Source organism: Agelaius phoeniceus, chromosome 1, assembly GCF_051311805.1.
Source record: "Agelaius phoeniceus isolate bAgePho1 chromosome 1, bAgePho1.hap1, whole genome shotgun sequence".
Lineage (NCBI taxonomy): Eukaryota > Metazoa > Chordata > Aves > Passeriformes > Icteridae > Agelaius > Agelaius phoeniceus.
The window spans coordinates 33568548-33591036 of NC_135265.1; the positions used below are offsets into that span (position 1 = coordinate 33568548).

General features: G+C 40.7%; 1 protein-coding gene across 5 annotated transcripts in view; it reads right to left on the reverse strand.

Annotated features, from left to right (window-relative positions):
- The window catches only part of OSBPL3 (oxysterol binding protein like 3), an 86797-nt gene extending 64544 nt beyond the window's left edge, over nucleotides 1-22253 (reverse strand). For 3 of the 5 annotated variants that reach the window (XM_077176172.1, XM_054634504.2, XM_077176165.1), the window contains exons 1-2: nucleotides 22029-22252; nucleotides 2542-2661 (exon numbers count right to left, since the gene is read on the reverse strand). The gene's annotated coding sequence lies outside the window, so the exon portion shown is untranslated. Of the gene's footprint in view, nucleotides 1-2541; nucleotides 2662-22028 lie in introns of all 5 variants that reach the window. The other 2 variants (XM_077176157.1, XM_077176161.1) reach the window with 2 other exon arrangements.
- Nucleotides 22254-22489: the final 236 nt, after the last annotated feature.

Genomic DNA, 22489 nt, shown 5'->3' on the forward strand with positions numbered 1-22489 from the left:
CCACTTAAAGGTGAATTCACTTTAAGCATCAGCTACTGTTTCTTTCCTTTTTCAAAAGACACAGAGCTATTTAGTGAAATTATTCCATGTTAATGTGAGATTTAATGTATCTCAAAAAACAGGGTGTCACAAAGAATTAATGCATTCCAAGAACATACACCAACAGGATTGCACTGCATCAGTATGGAAATGGAAGTATTACTGTTAAAGTAAATCCTAATTCTCATTCCAGTCTTCTGCTGCCCCTGTTAGAGAAGCAGTGAAAAAATCCCACTTTGTAACTGTTAAAATGCTGTCAGTTCTGTATCCCTGTAAATCTACCACCCTTGCTATCCAAGTTGCCTTACAATGGGGAACACTGGAAAGATTAGGACAAGCAGATAAGGTCATGACCAGAGTTTTTCACAGGTTTCCTGCATGACTCCACAATGTGAATTCACAAGGCTATCTGTTCCACAGGAACCCTCTCTGTAAACAAAATTGCCACATGTTGTACACTGGGGTGGGGCAGGTCTGTGTTCATTTCTGCCTCCTACAGAAATGTTTTGAAAGTCATTAGGCAACAAAAAAACCTTTGGCTTGCTACCTAAACATAAAACTTCCCAACTTTATCAGTGAGCTGTTTTATAATAGTGTTGATAAACTCCACTATCTTCACAGATAAAAGGATCCTATAGCAACAGGGCACCTCCCATTGGAGCAGCATGGCAGCACCTACCAACAGAAACAACCAAGTGAAAGTATTTTCCACTCCTGGCTCTCCTCCACTGACACCTTTACAGCTTCTAATTTAGAGAAGCTGAAAACATATGTGGTTTTTAATGTGCTTTACAGCAGTCACATCTAGCAAAGATTCAGTCCTTGTGCCTGCTCTGTACTTCAGTTCTCATGACTCATCTCCAGCTTTCCAGAGGAAAGCAAGTTCCTCCTGGGCACCACAGAGCCAGTGATACCTTTTACATGCCCTCAAGAGAAACAGAGATTCTGCCTACAAATTCACCAGGTTTAAACAGTGATTAAGCCTACACAAACACAGGTGCAAATATAGTAAGAAATTAGTGCAAACAGCAGTGGTCTATTCTGGTTTACAAGTATGAGATCCACGTAAGTCTATCAAGACTGACTTTAAAAACATTAATTTATACACAGGACTATAAGAACTGCAAAGTTCAGAACACCCAGCCTTCCAAAACTGCAATCAAATAAGTAAATTACATGCACATAAGGCCTAAAACATCCTAACCAGCTTATGTGCTCTAAAATACTAATCTAGTCCCTACAGGTTTAAAAGGACAAGAATAGATATATTTATAAACACACACAAATACAAACATTAAAAGTTTAAGTGCAGCACAAGCAGCTAGCCAGAAAGTTCAAATACATTATTGTTGCAGATATCTTTTATGAAAAATCCTTTCCTTAGGATTTTTCCTCCTGAGAAGCTGAGAGGCCTCGGGAACAAAATGTAAACAATGGTTATCTACTGCTATGGAATGCAACAGGTGGATCTTTGATTGGCCCATGTTGGTTGTTTTTAATTAATGGCCAATCACAGTCAGCTGGCTTGGACTCTCTGTCCAAGACAGAAGCTTTTGTTATCATTCTTTCCTATTCTATTCTTAGCTAGCCTTCTGATGAAATCCTTTCTTCTATTCTTTTAGTGTAGTTTTAATGTAATATATATCATAAAATAATAAATCAAGCCTTCTGAAACAAGCCTCATCTCTTCCCTCAACCTGAGATCCCTGTGAACACGGTCACACATTATCAACATTCCTACACCAAAAGAGAAACTGTTAAGTATTCAGAATGCATTGTGACTACATTTACATACCATTAAAGGAGATAAAATGCCTCAAGTGCCATGACTGGAAGTATGACTCAGGACAGAATTTTGTCCCAGTGCTAAATCTCACAATTAGTGAACACTCAGGCAAAAACTCACCAGCAGGAAAAGAAGTTTTTCAATGTCACTGATAACATAATCTCAGCCTTGCCCAAGCCCTGTATTTGGCTGATTTCAGAATGAGACACAAACCACACAGTGCAATGGTGCAATGGGTGAGAGTCCCCCTTCCCCCCTTTCAGTGGGTGATCAGTGGAAACCCCAAAGACTTGGACTGAAGGGAGCCCAAACACAGTACAACCCAACAAATGGTATTTTTTCCCCATTTCCCCCAAAAGTAACAGAACTTTGAGGTTTTTTGAACAATTACCCTTGTCTAAGCAGAATAAAAGGTTACATAAGCACAACTTCAGGTTTACCTATTCTATTTCTTTGTTACTTTCTTCTAGTAACTTTCTTCTCTAGAGATCTAATTAAGCATCATGTCTTATCCCAAAAGGGGATGAACTGCTGCCCCTTCTCAGCTATACTGCAGACCTCTTCCATTCTCCATTGAGTGATTCTTCATACCATGAAGCTTCTTAGACAGTTTCTTTGATCATGCTCTCTCTAGGCTAGAAGGCTCCACACCAATTTAACCTCTTCTCTCCCAGAAGGAGGGCAACACAGCTGTGAGAGAAGGATGACTGACTTACAGTGAGTGGGTAGGATCACTGCCACCAGGAAGAATCCAAATCTCTTCTCTCACAGAAGTGAAAGGATGAGCTATTCCATTAGGGAGGATGTGGCAAGCTCACATGAGTCTTGTGTTGGATCTGAAAAACAAACCAAAAAATCAGATGAGAAATAAAACTTCCTGAGGCATTGTCCTTTCATACCTGAGAAGCACAAGGGAAGTAACAAGTAGGATATATGAATAGCTGAAAATTTTTCTGCTTTGATTTTTGTGTATTCTCCCCTCCCAAAACACTTCCTTAAAATACAGCATCTACAGCTGAGTTTTTCCTGAAAGATATGCATTAAAAATTCAGGTTACCCACATTCTCCCATATAATTAAGCAAGTTGAGTTTTAGTCTACTAATACAGTGTGGGGGCAATGCATTTTGTAACAGAAACCCTTCTTGCTGCAAAGATGCAGAACTCTGCACCAGTGTGTAACTCTACTGAGGCTGTGGGGAACCCACCCAAACACCCTGTCAGCACTAAAACAAGAAAGAAGAATCCTGAACAGAAATAGATGCTGGGGTACTACTCTTTACAAACTTGTAACATTATTCAGCCATTGCTTTGAAGCAACTAACACAGGGCTTTGATGTTTAGTCAAATGCACTTTTTCTGAAGACCATCCAATTTTACAGTTTTAGCAGCCTGCAAGACTTCTCTGTACAACATGAACACTACCAAAAAGACATTATGACAAAGCTTAACGTGCTCCATTTCAGCTAAAAAGAAACACTGGTTTAGTCTGCCTTTATTTTCATGGACTGCATGGTCCAATTATTAGATTTGAATTTCTATTGCCCCGAGTCAGTTCCCATATCAGCTTGATGATAAATTTTCCAAAAGTCTGCAATAAATCAGCCCCAGACAAACCAGTGTCTGACTACCACATACTGTTTATAAAAACTAGCACATTGTTAAGCTTTCTCTGAGGCTTTCCTGATCTTTCTTCAAAACCAATATGAGAAAAAGAGAATTCTTCAAATTACTTGCGACAACAGTTTTGAATTTGAGTTACTGTTACAATTTACTTTTTCTTAGCTATTATTTCTACATGCTGTCATAGACTACAGCTTTAATTCAGTAATGAAATTAAATTCTTCTGCATTTCTTGAATTTACATTACTGCTCTTACTTAATATTATTCTTACAGTCTTAGCATATTCTCCAAGGAAAAAGGAAATCCTTTTCCCTATTTTCAACTCAGATTTTTGAGCTATACTTTTGCCTTGCCCTATCATCTGTCTGCATTTAATATCTCCTAATTTCACATTTTACACTTAATTTCTTGCTTCGTCTATATCGATTCCTAAAAATGCCACTGTCCCCATCTGGTTTGTAGCTTAAACATCTGTGATTTAATTTTAGGATAATTTAACACAGGAACTTGCATATTTTTAATAATCTAAGTATTAAGGGTGGAAGTTTTTTAAACTAGAGTAAGAAAGAACACTTGATGTGTCAACTTTGATATTTTTGATTAATCTAAGGTTCTTTCATTGTACTGCCTTTTAAGATTAGAGTCCTAAAATAGCTATTAATATAAGAGCCTATTGACATTTTTAGCCTGTAGGAACATGCAGTGGGCAGAGGCAGCTGAAATAACAACATATTTGAGCGATGAACCAGCTTTATGATTTTATTACTCAGACTTTCCCAAATCTATGGCTGGCATTTTTCCCAGTAACTCAAAAATTAAGCTGTTCTACATTCAAAACTTCCAACTAATCATATATTAAAAACTTCTCATGGTTAAGGCAACAGAATAACCTCACAAAAAACCTTCAAAAAAAACCCCAACAAGCTAGATCTCAAACATTTGTGCTATTTGCATGAACACTGTTAGAAAAATAGGATTACAATTATGTTAAAACAATTATGTGAAAAAAAATTATTAAATAAAAATTATCTGATACCAGTTACAAAGAACTATGTTAGTTACTAGGAGTATATTACATATCATATTGAAGTAAGAGGGACCCTGGAAGGAGCCTTAATGCAAGTGACAGATTTGAGGAGACACAGCCTATAAGCACCCTTCACTGGGCACCTTAAGCCATCAGCAGCTCAGGAGACCAAGGCTTGTATCAACTTCTTAGGCACTCCATAATGCCAACTGATGCCTTTGCCATTCCACAATCTTTCCCCATTTTTGCATAGACATCATGTTCTCCTCCTTCCAAAATGAAATTTCCCCAACAGTTTGCTGGTCAAAAAAGGCTCCACGCTCCCCCTTGGTCCCCAAACCACTGTACTCAAGAGATCTCTTCTGATCAGTGAGCAGAAAGAAGCACTCCTATGATTTTGTTTCTGAATATTTTGCAACACAGGTACACAAATTCTAAAACCATCTGGGAAATTGAGATCAGCTTAATGCACTGCTAATTGATTTTTAACTTTTTCTGTGCCTGTGCAAGAAAAAAGCAACCCATAGTTGTAAAGACATTCTCAAAAATGAAAAACTCTAGAGCCTGATGCACTGGGATAGAAGAACAAACTGAGCAATAGTGGATGGCTATAGATCCTGTGAGCATCACAGAGGGATGTTCATTTAATGCAGAATGGAGAAAATTAATTATTTGGTACCCGAGAGAAAAAAAGAATGAACACGCAATAAGTGACCTTTTAACAAATCTACAGCAATTAATTAAGCTGCTTTGTACCATATTAGTCCTAAGGAAGGACTAATATTTCTAACTGTTTCCAGAAGAGCCTACCAGGAGTGTAACAAAGACTCAGTCTGGCAATAGACTGCAATTTGGTGTGAGTCTGCATCAAGCAGAACTCCTCTTGGGGAGGAACCAGCTAATTCTCTCTCTTCTCAAAGTTAGCCATTTATGCCCTCAGCATGGTCTACTAAAGCCAGCAGCAACATGACTACAGAGAGAAATTAGAGTAGAACATTAATTCCATTAATAACTGAAGAAGGAAAAAGCCAAATTTTTAGCCATAATGTTTGCAGAGTCATTTCACTGCACCAACATGCTGCAAGCATAAAGATGATGAAAAGAGCAAACCAGGCATCTGTGACTGGAGGGTAGAGCAGAACTATCTCTTTCAAAAGCAACATGGGACTACAGACAGGGTTTACACAGCAAATGGAAGTAGGAACAAAGTGGGAACAGTAAGCAAGCAAATAACTTCTCCAGGACAACCTGCACCAGGCACACCTTCTAAAATGCATAATTTCATGAATGTAAGCAGAAGTTAACAGTAATGCCAAGTCTGACTGAAACCAAACATTAAAATCTTACTGTTTGCCTGATGGATAAGCTAATCTCAAGTGTCATTATACAGTGCTAGCTTTAATTGCTCCCAGCTAAATATAGCTTTCAGAATTTAATAGCTCCCCCTCAGCTTTTCAGTCTTTCAAGGAGGGAAAAACCTTCTCGTTAGAAAAAGCACCCAGGCATGCAGAGTGGCATGTCAGCACAGCAAGGCAGGAAGCAAACCATTTGGATGATTACATTAGTCTCCAACACTCATTCAGAGCTCCTGTTTTTCCAGAGAGCAAATGTTTCCCTGTTCCACCACTCTGCTTCCAGTTACAGCAGGTGATGGAAGCATGCATACTTTTTCAAACTAAGCCATTTTGCTGCTTTGTTAGCAGATTGTAAATCTTGCTTGCCCTGTGCTTCCAGTCAAAGATGTGTCTTTTGTGGTGCCCACACACTTCTTCCTGTGCCACCTCACTGGGCACCATGGGGCAGGAAGAGGAGCAAGGCTACACACTCATATACAGGCTGCCCCTTCCCTGCAGCCACTGGATTGGCACAGCTTGCATGGGAGGGTCCAAAATCTGCTGGAACAGCTGAGACTGCAGCACTCTGATAAAGGCATGAAACAAATTCTCTCCTCTGCCTTCTAGTACCCAATAAAGATCTCAAAAAATGTAACGAAAAGTTCCATATAGCAAGCTTCATTTTCCTCTCTCTGTGCTGATAACGGGTTTCACTCAGAAAATCTGGCTGACAGCTTAGAAATGTGTTCTGTGAATTCAGCATTTCTGTTCACCTTCATTTTAGAGGTCATTATGTAATTAAAGTGCTCACAGATTTTCTACAATCCATGGAGTTAAATTAAAAGTAACCACTGCTGCAATAACAAGTCTTCCCACTTTCCCTCAGGCCAGAACTCCAAACTTTGTTCTCTCCCCCCCATACTCTCATCTGACCATCTTACTATTTTCTCTCTGGTTTCATCCATCCCTTTCTCCTTTACTAAGTGGGGAAAAGAAGAATAATGTTATTTATGGAAAATAAAGTATTTACCAGACCATATGAATCACCAAATGCCACATTACCTGGCCCTTCACTTGAGCTGTAAAACTCCCCAGGATTGGCTGTGTTAGAGCTGTGCAAGCACTTTACAAACACTGCCTGGAGGGCTGCCAAAAAGTACCTACTACACTGAACAAGACCAAAGGTAGAATGCCACTGATTTTCTGCCCTCTGACCTACCATTTGTGAGGTGCAGACCAGGCTGAATAGAACAGGTTAAAGGAACTATGTCTGTTTGCTGTTTAGGAGAGGTTTTAAAGTGAGCCTCCTGACACATTGCCTCCATGATGCTGTTCTGCACTGGGAAATCTGTGTTCTGCTGCTAGCTGAGCTGCCCCAGAACAGAAAGGCTCCCTACTGTCAGTGCAGGCACAGACTTCATTTACCAACCTGTGGTAAAGCACAGAATCATGGCACTCATTCCATTAAGATTCTTCCTCCTGAAGTAACAAATCAAAATGTGGATAAATAGCATCAAAAACAGGGATGAGTACTGGAGGCACTTTGTATACTAGATCTGGCTACTCTTACAGAACACGTTTTTATTTTAAAATTCTGCTGACCACAACAGACTATTTGGAACAAATGAAGGTTAAAAAAATCCCAGAGTGTATAAAACATCATGCCTGTACTGTGGCATATAGTCTTACAGCATTTCTGTGTTAGCTGCCATGAATCAGAGCTCAGTGCCCCAGAACTCCATGGGGCTCATCCGGGCTGAGCCGTTCCGCTCTCAGGCAGCAGCAACCAGACAGGGGCAGGGCAGGCAGCCTGTCAGCCAGGGCTGCACAGGTCCTGAGCACCAAACAGCCTCTCCCCACATCTGAAACCACCATGTGAGGTGCAGAGAGCAGGGACACACCACATGCTGCCTTTGAAGGAAAAAAGCGACAAACCCACGCAAGCGAAAGAAAGGAGGGAGGAACGGAGGAGATCAGCCAAGGCAACTGCAGCATCAGAGCGGAAAGGAAGCATGCAGCTACGGTGCACAGACACACAATGCCTCTAAATCTGGATCTGGGGATTAGCAGGACAGAAAAGATACCACAAAAAGGTAAATTGTTTTCTCATCATCTGTAACACTGAAGAGATTTTGCTCTCCTCTCCAAAATTGGAACACGTACAGTGTAACTCCTTCCCCTCCTAAGAGTCACGTGTACATAAAAAAAGCCACAAAAAAGAAAAAGGCATTATCAGCTTCAGGTCAGGACAATTGTGGCCTAAATATTCACAAAATTGTCATGAAAGCATTAATTCAAAAGCAATTATGTTAAAACAAGAAGATCCATCAGAGTAAATATATGACATCCACCAGAATAAATAAATACCATCCTGCAGAAGCTTCAACCTAATCACAGTAAGTTTATTCAGAGACATTTTCTTCAACAAAAAAGGAAAAAAAAAAAATCAAACAGATGTGACCAGTCCAGATGTCGACAAATTCCAGAATCTATTTATTTACCAGATGTTTTCCTCTACATCTATCTGATGACCTGGAAATTTGCCTTAGCTGTAGCAATAGCAATAAACCTTGGCAACAGCCACTACTGTATTTGTGACTGAAAGAAAATGACATGTAATAATTTTCAGTTAATTATTTATACTCACTTAAATGCAACATGAGGCACTTTTATGTTTATAAAATATAAAAAGTCACATTTAAGTGAACAGTTTCACCTATATTGGCTTTCCCCTTCTCCCTTGCTCTTTATGCATTTCCCTGCTGATTCAAAGCTATATTCTATCTGGGTGTACAAGGTCACTTAAGGAGGGGGCACAGACTCTAGAGATTATTCATATGGCAGGACTTCAAACAATTGATCCAGCTATATCTCAAGTGACTTGATAAAAAGGCATTAAAATAATGAGCAGAGAGAAAGATGGGTGAAACATTTCAGCATCTCAGAGTCACTCAGCAGGACTCTCCTGCTCAAGGACTCTCAGTTATGAGACAAGGACACTGACCATGAAGGGCAAGGGGACACGCCCAGGGAGGGCGTTACAGATGAAAGCGAGAAGTGAGAGTTGTTGGGCACCCACACAACCTCACATCCAACCTCAAGGCACAGTAAAGAAAAATGAGAATGTGACCAAGAAGGACTCTTATCTCTGATTGCTTGATAAAGGGCTGAAAGTCCTAGCACAGATTAGAACAGGGTTCAGGCAGACAAGCAGTCTGCCCGGGTAAATAGGCATGACGAGATAAAACATTCTAAAGCATTTGTGTACTTACAGAAAAAGAGGCCTCCTCTACAAAACTAATGCACCTGAATTAAATACAAGATTAAATATCATAGGGACAACAGTATCTTAGTGGCTAAAACATTATGAAATGCACATGCTATTCAAAAAAAGCCCATAGAGGCAGGGGGTGTTCAAATATACACCACTTAATATTGTGATAGATTTAAAAAAAAAAAACAAAAACACCCCAAACACACCATTGCAAGAGAACTTACAGAATACAATTGAGTAAAAAAAAAAAAAAAACAAACAAAAACCAAAAAACACCAAACCAAAACCAACCACACTTAAAAAGGACAGCCTTGCTCAGAGTCTGCAGTAGATTCAAAGAAGCCAGCATTGCTACAGACTTTATTTTATTAGAATGAAAAATATCCCAGTGAGTTGGGCATTAGAAGAGATTAACTTATGACTCACATGAAGTTTAAAGTAGTCATGTAGATTGAGGAGTTCAGCCTCTCTAAACTGAAAATGCTGAGTTGCTGCTTCATTAAATGTGCATAAACAAATCTGGAAACGCCTCATGGGATGCAGCATGCAGTAGATAACTTGGAAGATGAAATAGCCCCAACTAGATAAGCACTTCACCACAGCTCCCAGAAGGCAGAGAACAAGTTGATTAAAGAAGTTGCACCTCAGATGTTAAAGTACAGGAATAAATTTACAGCTTAAAAAAATTCTAATTTAAAAGATTAGAAACTAAATTCTTCAACACCTCATAGAAATTATGTGAAGTAGTAACCTGGAAGTGAAAATTTCTTAGTAAAGAAATAAATATAGGATGTCGACTATGAAACAGACCTGGAAACTACAAAAACCAGTATGAAATTAAAAGTAACATCTTCCTGAGCATGTGTGAAGAAAAACACATGAAACCACTGCAGATTCCTGCAAAAAAAAAGGCAGATTGTACACAGAGTTGCAAATAAAACTTTGATGTATTCTCAAGCTTTTGTGTCTACTTCACATTGAGCCAATGAAATAATTTAAAACCTACAACCTGTATTTCTAAAGCACACAAAAAAACCCAGTTGGAGATGATGGCAGGAGAACAAACAGAATACCTGTCTTTAGAGTTGAAACAGAGGGGAGAAAAGTAAAAAGACATCAGCCCTACTACAATCAGTACCATGCAGTCAATAGTAAGAGAGTAACTTTTTACAAAAAGTGAAAAACAGACAGGAGAAATCTTAGATCGCATCTGGACTGGACAACAGCTGAATTAAAAAAAGTTAGTAAGGATCTTATTTGGTAGAAGAATTGCAAAGTGACTGACTGGCCACAGACAATAAAGAATTATCAGGCTGGACATGGATCACCAGAAGAAGTTGCCAAGAATTGTCTGGGAGCTAGTTTTATTTAATAAGGGAATTGAGGTGTCTACCAAAAGTTGCTGCTGACAAAAGGCATAGAGGCACATCTGATGCACTGAACAACTAGGACACCAGGTGAGAGGAGCCACATGAACAGAAGCAGTGACAGGGAATGCAGTTTATCAGCCCTGGAGGCAAGGTCAGTGTGAAAAATGTGTATTTTATGATTGGCTTTTCACAAATATTAAAATGAATATTGTATGTGTTGTGTTAGAAAGTAATGCTGTATTAATTCTCTTAAGTAGTGTGGTAAATATAGTTTTAGGTTATAACAAAATGTTAAAATAGAAACTATGCTATGAAGGATACTTTTTTTTTCCTAAAGAAAGGACTTGCACTGAGATAGCAGCCACAGGACACCTAAATCTTTCTGAGAAAGAGAATTTATTGCTGTCTTATCAGGAGAAACAAACTTCTTCCAGCCTCACACAGCCAGGATGACGCCGTCAGGATTATGAGGAAGAAGCTGACACTGACCAGACAGAATCCTGTGTTTGAATGGAATTCATGCATCATGTATGAGCTGTATGAATATGCAACAGGCTGTTGTTTTTAAGGGTTAACCCTCTGTTAACAGGTGCCCTTTTTCAGGCTTAGCCTACCCAGAAAAAGGTACCTGGACTTCCATAACTCTTTGTTTCTGTTGTCTCATATTGTCCTAATTCAAATTGTCCAAATTATTATTACTCTATTTTTATAACCATTTTATTACTATTAAACTTCTAAAATTTTAAAAAGAAGTGATTGGAATTTTTCACAGTCAGGGTCCAAGAAGTAAGCCAAGCACAAGTTCTGCTGAGACTCTGGGAAGTGACCAAGGAGAGGAAGGCACTCACATGCATGGAATATCTGATCAACATTACCAAATTAGTGAAGGTATGAAAAGAGAAAAGAGCTACCCATTACATAAATTAAGGCATTTCCTTCAGAGCTGTGTAGGGAAACATCAAAAAAAGGCACTGCCAGTATCTAATCTGGTCAGAAGATTTAAAAATAGCACCTAAGACACAGGTGAGATGTACGTAAGTTTATGCAAGGAAGATTGACAGCATAATATTGTTCCGAAATGAGTACCATGAGCATACCTAATCAGCCTTATCACAAGATTCCCTGCATCTCTTTGAATATAAATGCAAGTCTCCTACACTGACTGGGAGAAAGAGTCACCCCTACACAAACAGAGAGAAAACCACTTTACAAAGGGTGGAAATGCTCTTATAAATACCAAGATAAAATACCAGTTTTATCCAACTGGGCATACAAGCTGGTTGTGAGTACTTTTAGCCAGAATCCTGGAATCAAGCTTTAGTCCAAACACATAAGCTTTGAAATAATTTGTTAATGAGACAAGCTTTGACCACTTTAAGAAGATGCTTGGGAACTTTGCAAAAGGGAATATACAAATGCATTGACTGCAACAAATACTAAACATGAGAATCCAGGAACTCTCTTCCAGTTATATTATGTGCCAGTACAGCCACCTTCAGCAAGGAAGCCTTTATATATCACTTGCCAATGTTACTATCACTGATTTAATCTGGGCTGAAAACTGACCTTGCCTTAATACTCTTAGGTTTCCATTAATAAAAAGAAATTACTTCATCTTTACTCAATTACATGTATTTCTTCTGTGCAAAGTTTTTGTGTGTCTTTATGGGTTTTTTTTAAGGAATATAATTTTTTAAAGTGCTAGATCACGGAAATGGTATATTTTAGAATCTATGTTTAGGTTTTATAATCTATGTTTAGGTTTTATAATCTATAATCTAGTTTAGGCTACCAGTAATAGGTGGCTTCAATTACATCAATTCTGACAATGAAAGTTATGCATATTTTCTTCTTGATTTGATGTCAATGCTTTGCATGTCCTTGCCTTTCCAAAGACAGCTACACTCCCCAGACACAGAGAAACAAGCACTTCAGAATCTCAATGCAAGGAGGAAGTAGGAGATTATAGAACAATTCCCTTCTTCAAAGTCAATCCCAGCACAGATCTACCCCATCTATGCCTTGAAATTTTTCTGCACTCCTCCCACATTTCACAAAGCATTTTTGCATGCAAATGTGTCAGCAGCATTCAAAGACTGGGCAAAACAGCTTCATAAGATGACTTGGCTGTGTTTACTCAAAACACCCTCATGATTTTCAAGGGCCAAAAAAACCCACAAGGAAATAAAAAATAAGTTGGTAAACTAGAGTCAAAAGAGAAGAATTTAAGTTTTGGACATTAATATTTAAGAAAAAATAGAAAATCCTGTTTCCCTGCCCTTCATCCCTAGTTCCATTACTGAATACCACTGTTCCTCTCAGCTTTAAGTGCATTATGCTGGGCTAATATAAGACATGATTTTATCAATAAATTAATGTACAACAAATGCACAGCCTATACCATCTCTCTTCTTAAGTAAGCCATCACAGGGTAGACCAAGAAGCAATGCACGTGCAGAGTGTTGAGTAATGATATTAAGAAAGAAAATCCCTCAAGAATTCTAGTTCTGCAAGATATGAGTGCTGGGAGAGAGGCCGTGGTGAGAAAGGCATTGCATCTTTCTAATGGTCAAGAGACAAACTCTTTTCTTCTTAGCTTAGAACATAAAATTCACTTAACAGCAAGCAAAGAGGATCCTTTTGTAGAAGGGCTCTGGAGACTGAACTGCTATTTAAATTTGAGCACACAACTCTCATCCTGCACTGAATAGAAGGGTGTGTTTGTGCTAAGCATGCATTCTAGTCATATTAAAGTAAATAACACAAACTCACTTGACAAGGAGTGTTTGGTAGTTCCATGTGACCTATGTGACCTTTCATGTCTGGAATGCCAAGACTGAAATGGCATCCACAGTTAGGAAAACACCAATATTTTCAAATGCTGAGCTGTGCCCCAGAAACCAAGATTTCCCAAGCCTCTTCAAATAGGAAGCTGTCATCTCCCAAAGTGAGAACAGTCACTTGGTGTCACTGAGATACAGCCAATGTTCTAGCACCAAATTACTATGAGATTAAGAAATCCACTTTAAAAACAGAGGTGGTTGATACTACAGCCAGAAATAAATGGGAAGTTGCATTTCCCTACTCAGCTTATCAATGTAATCAACTAGGACTAAAAGCAGATTATTAAACTTTTCTGGTGGAAACAATTACTTGCATGCATTTAAAAATACTCAAAGGTGTCCCATTACTTGAAACCTGATCTTTTAAAATGTAATATTATCTGTAAGGGATCTTCAGTACACCAACAATTGCACACACATGACATGGCAGAAGAAAGTGATATTGTATACTTAAGTGTTCTGGCAATAAAGGAAAAAAAATTATAAACCACACTTATCAAATATACCATTTTGTCAAAGCTGACATTACTTCCTTTTTCTTCTTTCAGAAACAAGCAAATAAACAGCAAGTGTCATCTGTGAAAGTGTTATCCTGGCAATAGCTCCACTGTTGATTTTCAAGTGCAAGCATTGATCCTGCTGAACTTCAAGTAGTAAAGTACAATATAGTATTACAAACAGGAAAATAAGCTGTAAAATTGTGTCCATGTGTGGAGAGAAGACTATGATTCAGCCATCCTGTGGAAAATTCTAATATCTTATCTCTGAATCTGAAGTTCCATATTTATTCAGTGAGCGAAAAAACATGATTTCAGCAAAGCATTTGTATTCTTGTTCTAAGAAATAGGATGTTAGAAAAGCTTGTTTCAACAAAACAATCTGGCTATCAGCTAAAAGGCAAGAACTTACTTTATCCACAGTAGCATTTCCCTCCTTCAGCAAGTTCTCCTTCCTCAACAATTTGACACTCTCTAAGCACTGGCAGATATTAAATAAGTGAGCCTTCGTTTTATAAGGTTTATAAAGCTATAATTATGAGTGCTTCTGGTTTAATGGCTTACAGCTAAAATTGGTGGATTTGAAAAACAGTAAGAAATCTGCAAGTGAACTCACTGATATACCTTGCCTTTTTTTTTCTTTTTAAACAACAGGAAAGAATGAATGTGTTTTATACTTCCTGAATTTCAGCAGCTGTGGCAGTAGTGTAAGAAGTATGAATTGTTAACTTCCTAGTTAGGTCACTCAGTAAAACAATATCAGTGCCATTCAGTTAAGGAAGACAAGAATCAATCATAATACTTTGACTTGATATTTTTGGCACAGAAATTTTCCTGGAATCTAGACCCAGCTGGCTGCTTTCTCAGCCTAGAAGTGGTACAGATACCACAGTTGTAGGCAAATGAGGGTCCATGATACATCTTTGTTGAGGGTCCATGATACAGCTTTGTTGTCCATCATCCTATTCACTAAATAGTACTTATTGACACTAGTAAGAGCACACCCACTGAATTCACATATTAAAAACCAGCATTCTTCTTGCCAAGACATGACAAAATCCTGCAGACCAACACCTAAACTCTTTTCCTTCCATTGTTTGACCTTAATCAGAAAGCAAACAAGAAATACTAACTCTTCTTTCCTAACAGGGTTGTTAGAGTTCCATAACAAGACAAGATCTAGCTAGGATTCTCCTCTCTTCATACACAAATTGCTGTTACTTGACTTCAGTACCAAGCAAATTAGAAAACCCCAGTAGCTCTAGCTCTTTTTAAAACTCAAATTGTCTCAGACAGCCATCACCAATCCTCCACAGGAAGCCTGCTCCAACAATGGATGCACCCTGCTGTATGAGAGATGACCTGTACCCCAACCACAAGGTTGGTTATTGACTTTAAGGCACAGCCAAGACTAGAAAAAAACACCAAGACTCTAGCTGGCTTTTAAAAATTAATTTGTTTATCTAAGAGTTTGAAAAGCAGAATTGCACCACACTGAGCTTCAAAATACCCCAGTAAAATTATCACAGAATGGTTCAAGGTGGAAGGGATCCCCCCAGTTAGAGGGCATCTGGTCCAACCCCCCCTAAAGCAGAATCACCTGAAATGGGTTATCCAGGATCACATCCAGAAAGCTTTTGAGTATCTCCAAGGAGGGAGACTCCATCTTCTCTGGGCAACCTGTGCCAGTGCTCATTCACCCTCCCAGTGAAGGAAAAACTTCCTGATGTTCAGATGGAACTTCCCCTGTTTCAATGCCCACTGTCTCTGGTCCTCTCACATATCTTAAGAAGTGACAAAGCTGTTATCAGAATGTTATCTTTTAAGGAAACTGAACACAGCTGTTCTGAATGATTCAGCTAACCCTATTTAACAGTACCAGCAAGTAAGATGGAGTTCTGACAAGTTCCCAGGGTAGACCACAGAGTCCTATTAATTACTCTCATTAGCAAAAAAAAAGTTAGGGAGTAACCTTCTCTTCAGGCATAGTCTTAACACCTTTTCTTTTTGTAAATTTTTTTTTTATTCCAATATTGCTTATTTAATAAGCAAATACCTTCAATCTTTCAGCAAAAATGTCAGCTCCAAACAGCCTGATGCATTCTAGGTGGCCTACCTTCTTTGGAGGTGGTGAATCATTGCTGAAGAGATGGACCTGCTTGCTAAATGGCTGCACAGTTCCCATGAACTAAGAGCTCACGTGCTTCTATGCTGCACAGACACAGATACATGCAATTAAGGGGGGAAAACCCCACACAGCTTCCAAATTGTGGAAAGGCATCTCTCAGCAAGCAGCAGCCTGCCTTCCTCTGGCAAGCAGCAAGGTATCAGGGAGTGAACCTGAGAGAGCCACCTCCAACTCCTAACCACAGTCATCTGCAACGAGCAGAGACTCAGTAACCCACTTCCTCTGGAGCTCACTTCATCTGCCCCCAAACACACAGAACATAATCACTTGCCTGTCTTCAGGATCGCTGTTGCTACTGATGATTTACACATTGTTATTTTAAATCAGTCAAGCACTACCACAGAAGATTAACAGACACTTGCTGTTTCCTTTTTTGAGGTATACGAGACTGTCAGTGACTGAATCACGTTCAGAGTGAAACTTCCTCCCTTCCTCCCATCACAAATTGCACTTGAATTCAGATTTTATGCTGTCAAAGCTTTGTAGGGCATCTCAGCACTTGTATTTGTCACAAGCAAGAAATACTGAAAAATGATAGAATCATTCACCCTCCTTCAGAATACAGTATTTTATCAGACTATTAAACAAACTTCTTTTCTGGCAGCACAGTTACAGCCAATGTAGTCTCAGCTGCCAGTATGAACAGGATGCATTCCACATCATATTCAGGGCAGCTGCCACAGTTATGCCTCACAGCCTGAGGTAGCACCAGAACCTTTTTGACAGACACACTTAGCAAGACTGGTCTCGAAGTCGTATGTTGTCACTGCAGACAGGACGGAAAAAGTCCTGTAAAAATAAGAATTGTATATTTCACTTCAGCAACTATGAGCATGAAGTAACTCTATCCCTCCCTCAAGGCTATTTTTCTAGGCACACTGACAAAGCAATTACCTTGGAGAAGAGGGAGACGTTGCAACAAAATGTTTTTAACATGTGCGACTGGCAAGATGGAAGAAAGTAGTACCAGAGACCTATATCCTACCCTGCTCACATGAAAACTTGAAGGGCAGGACTTGACCTTCTGTAACAAGCAGAATTAACAGTGACACAGATGGGCTTGTGCACTGAGAAGGATAAAGTCTCCAGCACACATGGTTCTTTCCCTGATTGCCAGGCTGTTCAGAAATTGTCTCTCCAGGGGTTTCAGCTACTCTCTGGGCAGAGAGTACACGGGAGGCAAATGGAGTATATCCACACAGCTGCTCCTTAGCAGAACCATGCACACCAGGAGCTTCATTCATTTTCACCAACAGCTCTATGAAAGTGGAACAGACTAAAACTGGAGCAGTAAAAAGGTGTTCACTATGACTAGGAAAAGCCTCCAGAATCGTGAGAGTAAGTGGCACCAGATAAGAGAGAAGTGACCTAAAAGTGACCTGAGTGACTGGCACAAGAGATAGGAGATTACAGTGTGATAACAGACTCTGCAGTACCATCATTAGCAATAATAAAAAAATTGGCTGCAACTAAGATGGGAGAAAAGTATGACTACATTCAGTAAGGGAAATATTTCAGATTTTTAGCCTGAAAACATTCATCAGAGGATACACAGAATAGCCAAAAAGCCCAATACTTTTTTTTTTCCCTGAATGATAATAAAAAAGTCAACTGAAATTCCACTACAGTAAACACAGAAACACAAATAAGGATGAGTTTCTCACCTTTACTGCTTTGTATTGTTACTGTCTTTGCTCTAAGTACAGCAATTACATGCAACTGCTGCATGACAGCTGTAGCAACACATACTACCATGGTTTTGCTGTGATTTTTTCAGGATTAAGTTCAACTAGCATGGAGGCAGAATCTGAAGATTCTGAATTGAAGATTCAATTAAAAAGTTGCTAATATGTAAGGATGAATCAAAAGAAAAATGTCATTAATTCTCAGCCTATGCATTACATTGGAAAGCAGAGGAAAGGGAGATTTGTTTGCACACTCCTGTTAATATAATTGCCAAAGAAAATGTTCAGAAGGAAATAATTAAGTGTTGACATGGCAGCTGCTGTGTTTGCCAAACTAAATATGATTCAGGTATCAAATCCCCACAACTTAAAGACTAGAAAGGAAATGTTCAGTTCAGGTACTTGTAGTTTAGCAACTGGACTTGAAAATGACAAATCTAAAACCACAGATATATACACACACACCTCATGGCTGCACAAGGAATGCAGAGCTTGTCTAGTATGATTTCAATGACTTCAAAGGACAAGTTTTCACATTCAGTCTAAGCAGTTACAGTATTGACAAACAACAGAGACACATAAAACATCCTATCTGCAGCCCTTCTGCTGTGACTTACCAGATGCTATTAGGCAGCCACTATCTTTTTGTCAGGATGTCTGTCTCACAGCCAGATGTACAATTATTTAGTTTAGAGATATCTCTAAGAGCTAGGTGCACATAGCAACTCTCAGTGTAGTCCCTAAGCTTAGGGCTTAGATGTCAGTGAAAGTCAGTTCTCTCTGTTTGTTCCTCCTGTTGCACATGACAGGGATTCCTGTCAAGTCTTGCTTATCAGTACGTATTTTCCACAATTCAAGGGGCATGTCTCGAACGGCCTGCATTCAAAGACTGAGAATCATTAGCAAATAGCAAACAGACATTGCAAAACCTGCCCAGCACCTGCCAGATTGAAAGCAGCTCAACTCTATTTCTTTTCTTTCGTGGTTAACATCATGGAGTGCCCAGACACTGAAATAGGATTAGGCCCTGCTGTGCTCAGTGCCTCTCACCAACACGTGACTTGTACCCTAAGGAGCTTGCACTGAGTCAGGCACACCAGACAGGCAGGACAGTACAGGCTGAGCTGCAATGGCCAAGCACATTTCCCAGTTTCAGCTAGCATTCCTACAGACTTGGGTGCTTTCAGCAGCAAGGCAGGTACCGGACTTGCCATGGAATTTGTATTTTAGAAAAAAAACAAAACAAAACCGAACTCCCCAAACAAACGAACCCAGCAGCCACAACAGCTCTGATCATTTAAAAATTATCTCAGTTACAACAGCTGAACACAGAAAATCAGAAAGAATTTGTTCAAGTTTGCCGTTTTCTTTCAGCTGAAGCTGTCCTCAACTTTATTTTTAAATGTTTCAAGTGACTTGCAACAACGTGCATGAGCTTCATGCTGACAGAGTTCCAAAACCCCAACGCTGTTCATTCATGTCATAACTTCATATATAATAGCATCTATTTCTGAACATACACCCTATGTGAAAACCACAAGTATTTTCAAGAACTCTGCACGAGTAACAAGCTAAAACAGATTTAAAGGAGTTACAGATATCCTGCCTCCCAGGGTCAGACCCAGAGCTGTGCTTTTCTTAACTATCATGCCTACAGCTTTACCTAGGCTATCATAGTCATTAGCATCAACACCCACATCACTCAACCTTGAAGGCAGACAGAAAACCTCCCTCGAAGGTAATTAGAAATTAACATGGAGGAGATACAATTTGTGTTAGTAGAAAAAAGACAAGCATCCACCCACAACAGGACAGAATGTTACAATACCCAAAACCTCCTTGTCCTTCAGATAAATGACAATCTTAAGGAATGAAATAGGTATTTCAAGGCACAGTATTCAAGGACATTGCACAAGTGACAGCTGCAGGAGCCTAAAAACAGTGTCTGCCCCCCAAAGTATAATTTTTGAGTATAATCACTAATGCAGAAGACAGACATGCAAATCCAGCATCTCAAAGAGCAGAACAGGGTAAATTTGGAAACATATTAGTCCCGGTCCAGAGAGTTGTTTGTCAGATCTCAGTGTATCTGCATCCTATTATCTGAAACTTGATACAGAAAAAAAGCAATTAGATTCTCCTAGAAGTTTCTTTGCTACCTTAATAGCAATGCATCACAGTATCTACACCACAGCCTTTTACCAGTAAAACTTTGCTAATTCAGTAGGTCAAATCTTACCTGCACTAAAGTAGATTAAATTTAATGAGATCAAAATATGCTGATACAGATAGTACACTGCTTCTGACATAGAAAAGTACCCCATGCACAGTAAAATACTCATTCTGCTGCTTCATTCATCACTGCATGGTTTTGAAATGCACTTTGCCGCAAATCCAATTTAAACCTAAAACATATTAGTACTTTGGATATGAATTAACTTTTCTATAGAGAGGCTTTTCTCATTTGGTAGCTAAGAGCATCATTTGTAGAAACTGAAAACTCAGCTTTACAGTTAGAAACCATAAGGTCCAGGAAATGCCATGTTTGACTCTATTTTCTCCTCAGTATGGTAACAAGATCTAGAGAACAAACGCAGGAATTAAGCTGACACGCATCTGTTTATAATAGATGTGGTTTGAACAAGTCACAATTCTTTACAACAATGTACACACATCTACTTAAAAAACCCAAACAAGGTTTTGTATAAAATACAGCATACTTACATTTGCAACAGTGAATGAGCTAGCCCCACACAGAGTGTTGCAACAGGCAGACTCCAGCAGAGCCTTACCATCATTTCCTGTCCTTGGTGAACACACCAATAATTTCAGCACAACCACAACTGTTCAGTGCACACACAGAGAACATCTCCAACACCTAAAGTCCCCTCCCACCTTTCCTGCATGCAAATTCAGATACTATACAAAATCATAAAAGAGATGACATAAGTAGGCCTAATGCATTGTGTGGGGAAGGCAGTATAAGAGTAAAGAGAAAGAGAATTAAGACTTGTGAATGCTGTTGCTTTGAAAATGGATAGGAGCCACAATGGAAAACTAGTTAATCTATTAATCTGTTAACTAGTTTGAATCTATTGGGAGTGGAGACTGGGGAGCATTATTTAAAGACATATTTTAAAAAAACATTTTAAACAATAAAAAAAACAAAGCTCATGGAAATTAAAGTTGTCGCTATCCAGGGCTTTACAGAAAATGTCCATGAAAACACATGCTTTAAATACCCAAACCGGACTTACAAGCTCTGTTGAAATTAAGTAGAGTGAAACACTCTGAACTCTATGAGTGAAACACTCTGAACTCTATGATTAATCGATGAAAGTCAAGGGATGAAGCAACTGTTCCCTTTGTGCCTTCTCAAGAAAACAGAGAAAGAAAAACACGGTTACCATCATTAGCAGCCTAGGATGAAAACATACGGCAGAAAATTACCTTACATTTATTAAATGTCCTTTTCTCTAGCTGTTCTAGATATCCTCCTAGTAAAAATGAAATAGTCTCAATGAAGAGTACTTCACTGTCACTGAGCTGTGAAGTACTGTACACCAAACAGTTTTCAAATAATGGAGTATTTAAAAGCTCATATTGCCTAATTGGTCCTCAAATGGAAATTAAATCAACCTAGAAACAAGCTGGATTTAATTAACCTATTTAAGATAGAGGCAAGAAATAAAAATAATAATAGTAATGGTGGCTTTTTTTTCTTCTATATTTTACATGAGCACAGAGAGCCACAGATTGAGCAGAGATCGATGGCTTTGCAAACACGCCCAAGATTGCTGAAGTTCCAGGGATTTCCCAGCCAGCCGGCTGCCGGGCGATCCCGCGGAGCCCGCAGCCGCGGGGAGAGCTGCTCCAGCCCATCCCCGGGGCAGCGGCTGCCCGGTGCGTCCCGGCTCACCGCCCATTCGCTCCGGCTCGGCGCCGCACGGAGCGCACCGGCAGGAACACAAACCCCTCAGCAGCGCCGTCCCGGAGCAGGGAAGGGGTCTAACTTGGCTGTCGCTCCGGAACAGCCTCGTGTGGCTGTGACAGCGCGGCCGGAGACCCCGAGGGCCGCGGGAGGAGGCTGGAGGGGCTCGGCGGGATAAGGCAGCACCCGCCTGTCCGCCCGCCCGCGCCCCGGTCGGCAGCCGTGGGCGCCCTGGCTGCCAGCCGAGCGTGAAAGGCGCTTGCTGAGCGCCGAAGCGACACTTTTCTCGTGTGCCGAGTTCGCCGGCTGCCGCCACCTGGCCCGCCCCGTCCCGTCCCGCGGAGCCCCAGCGCGCCCGCAGCGCTCCCGCTGCGCCCCGCCAGCCCGTCCCACCCCATTCCATCGCATCGCATCCCTCCGGCGGACACCCACCTGAGCTCCACACCTACGGCCCGCCGGGCGCCCCCGCCATGGCCCCCGGGCAGCGGCGCCCCGCAGGCAGGAGCGAGGAAGGAAGGAGCGCGGCAGGAGCGATAGCCAGCATACAGGGCCGGTCCGGCTGAGCGCTCGCTCCGGCTGGCAGGGAACACCCACGAGCGGCACCGGCGGCGGGACCGCCGCGCTCGACTGACGGCCGCGCCGGCCAACGGGAGGAGCCTGCGCTGCCCCCGCCCCGCCGCCGCCCGGAGCCGCCGCTGCCGGTGCCGGTGCCCGCCTTCCCGGGCGGCGGGGCGGGGGCAGGGGGGTGTTTCCATGACGTCAGGGGCAGCGCCCGTGGCCAGGTGGGGAGCGGACCCGAGGGGACGCGGGGACAGGAGCCCCGGGCTAAGCCGCAGCTGAGCCCCCGAGCCCGCCTTAAGCGGCTGGGGCGGGGCAGGGCAGGCGCGGAGCTG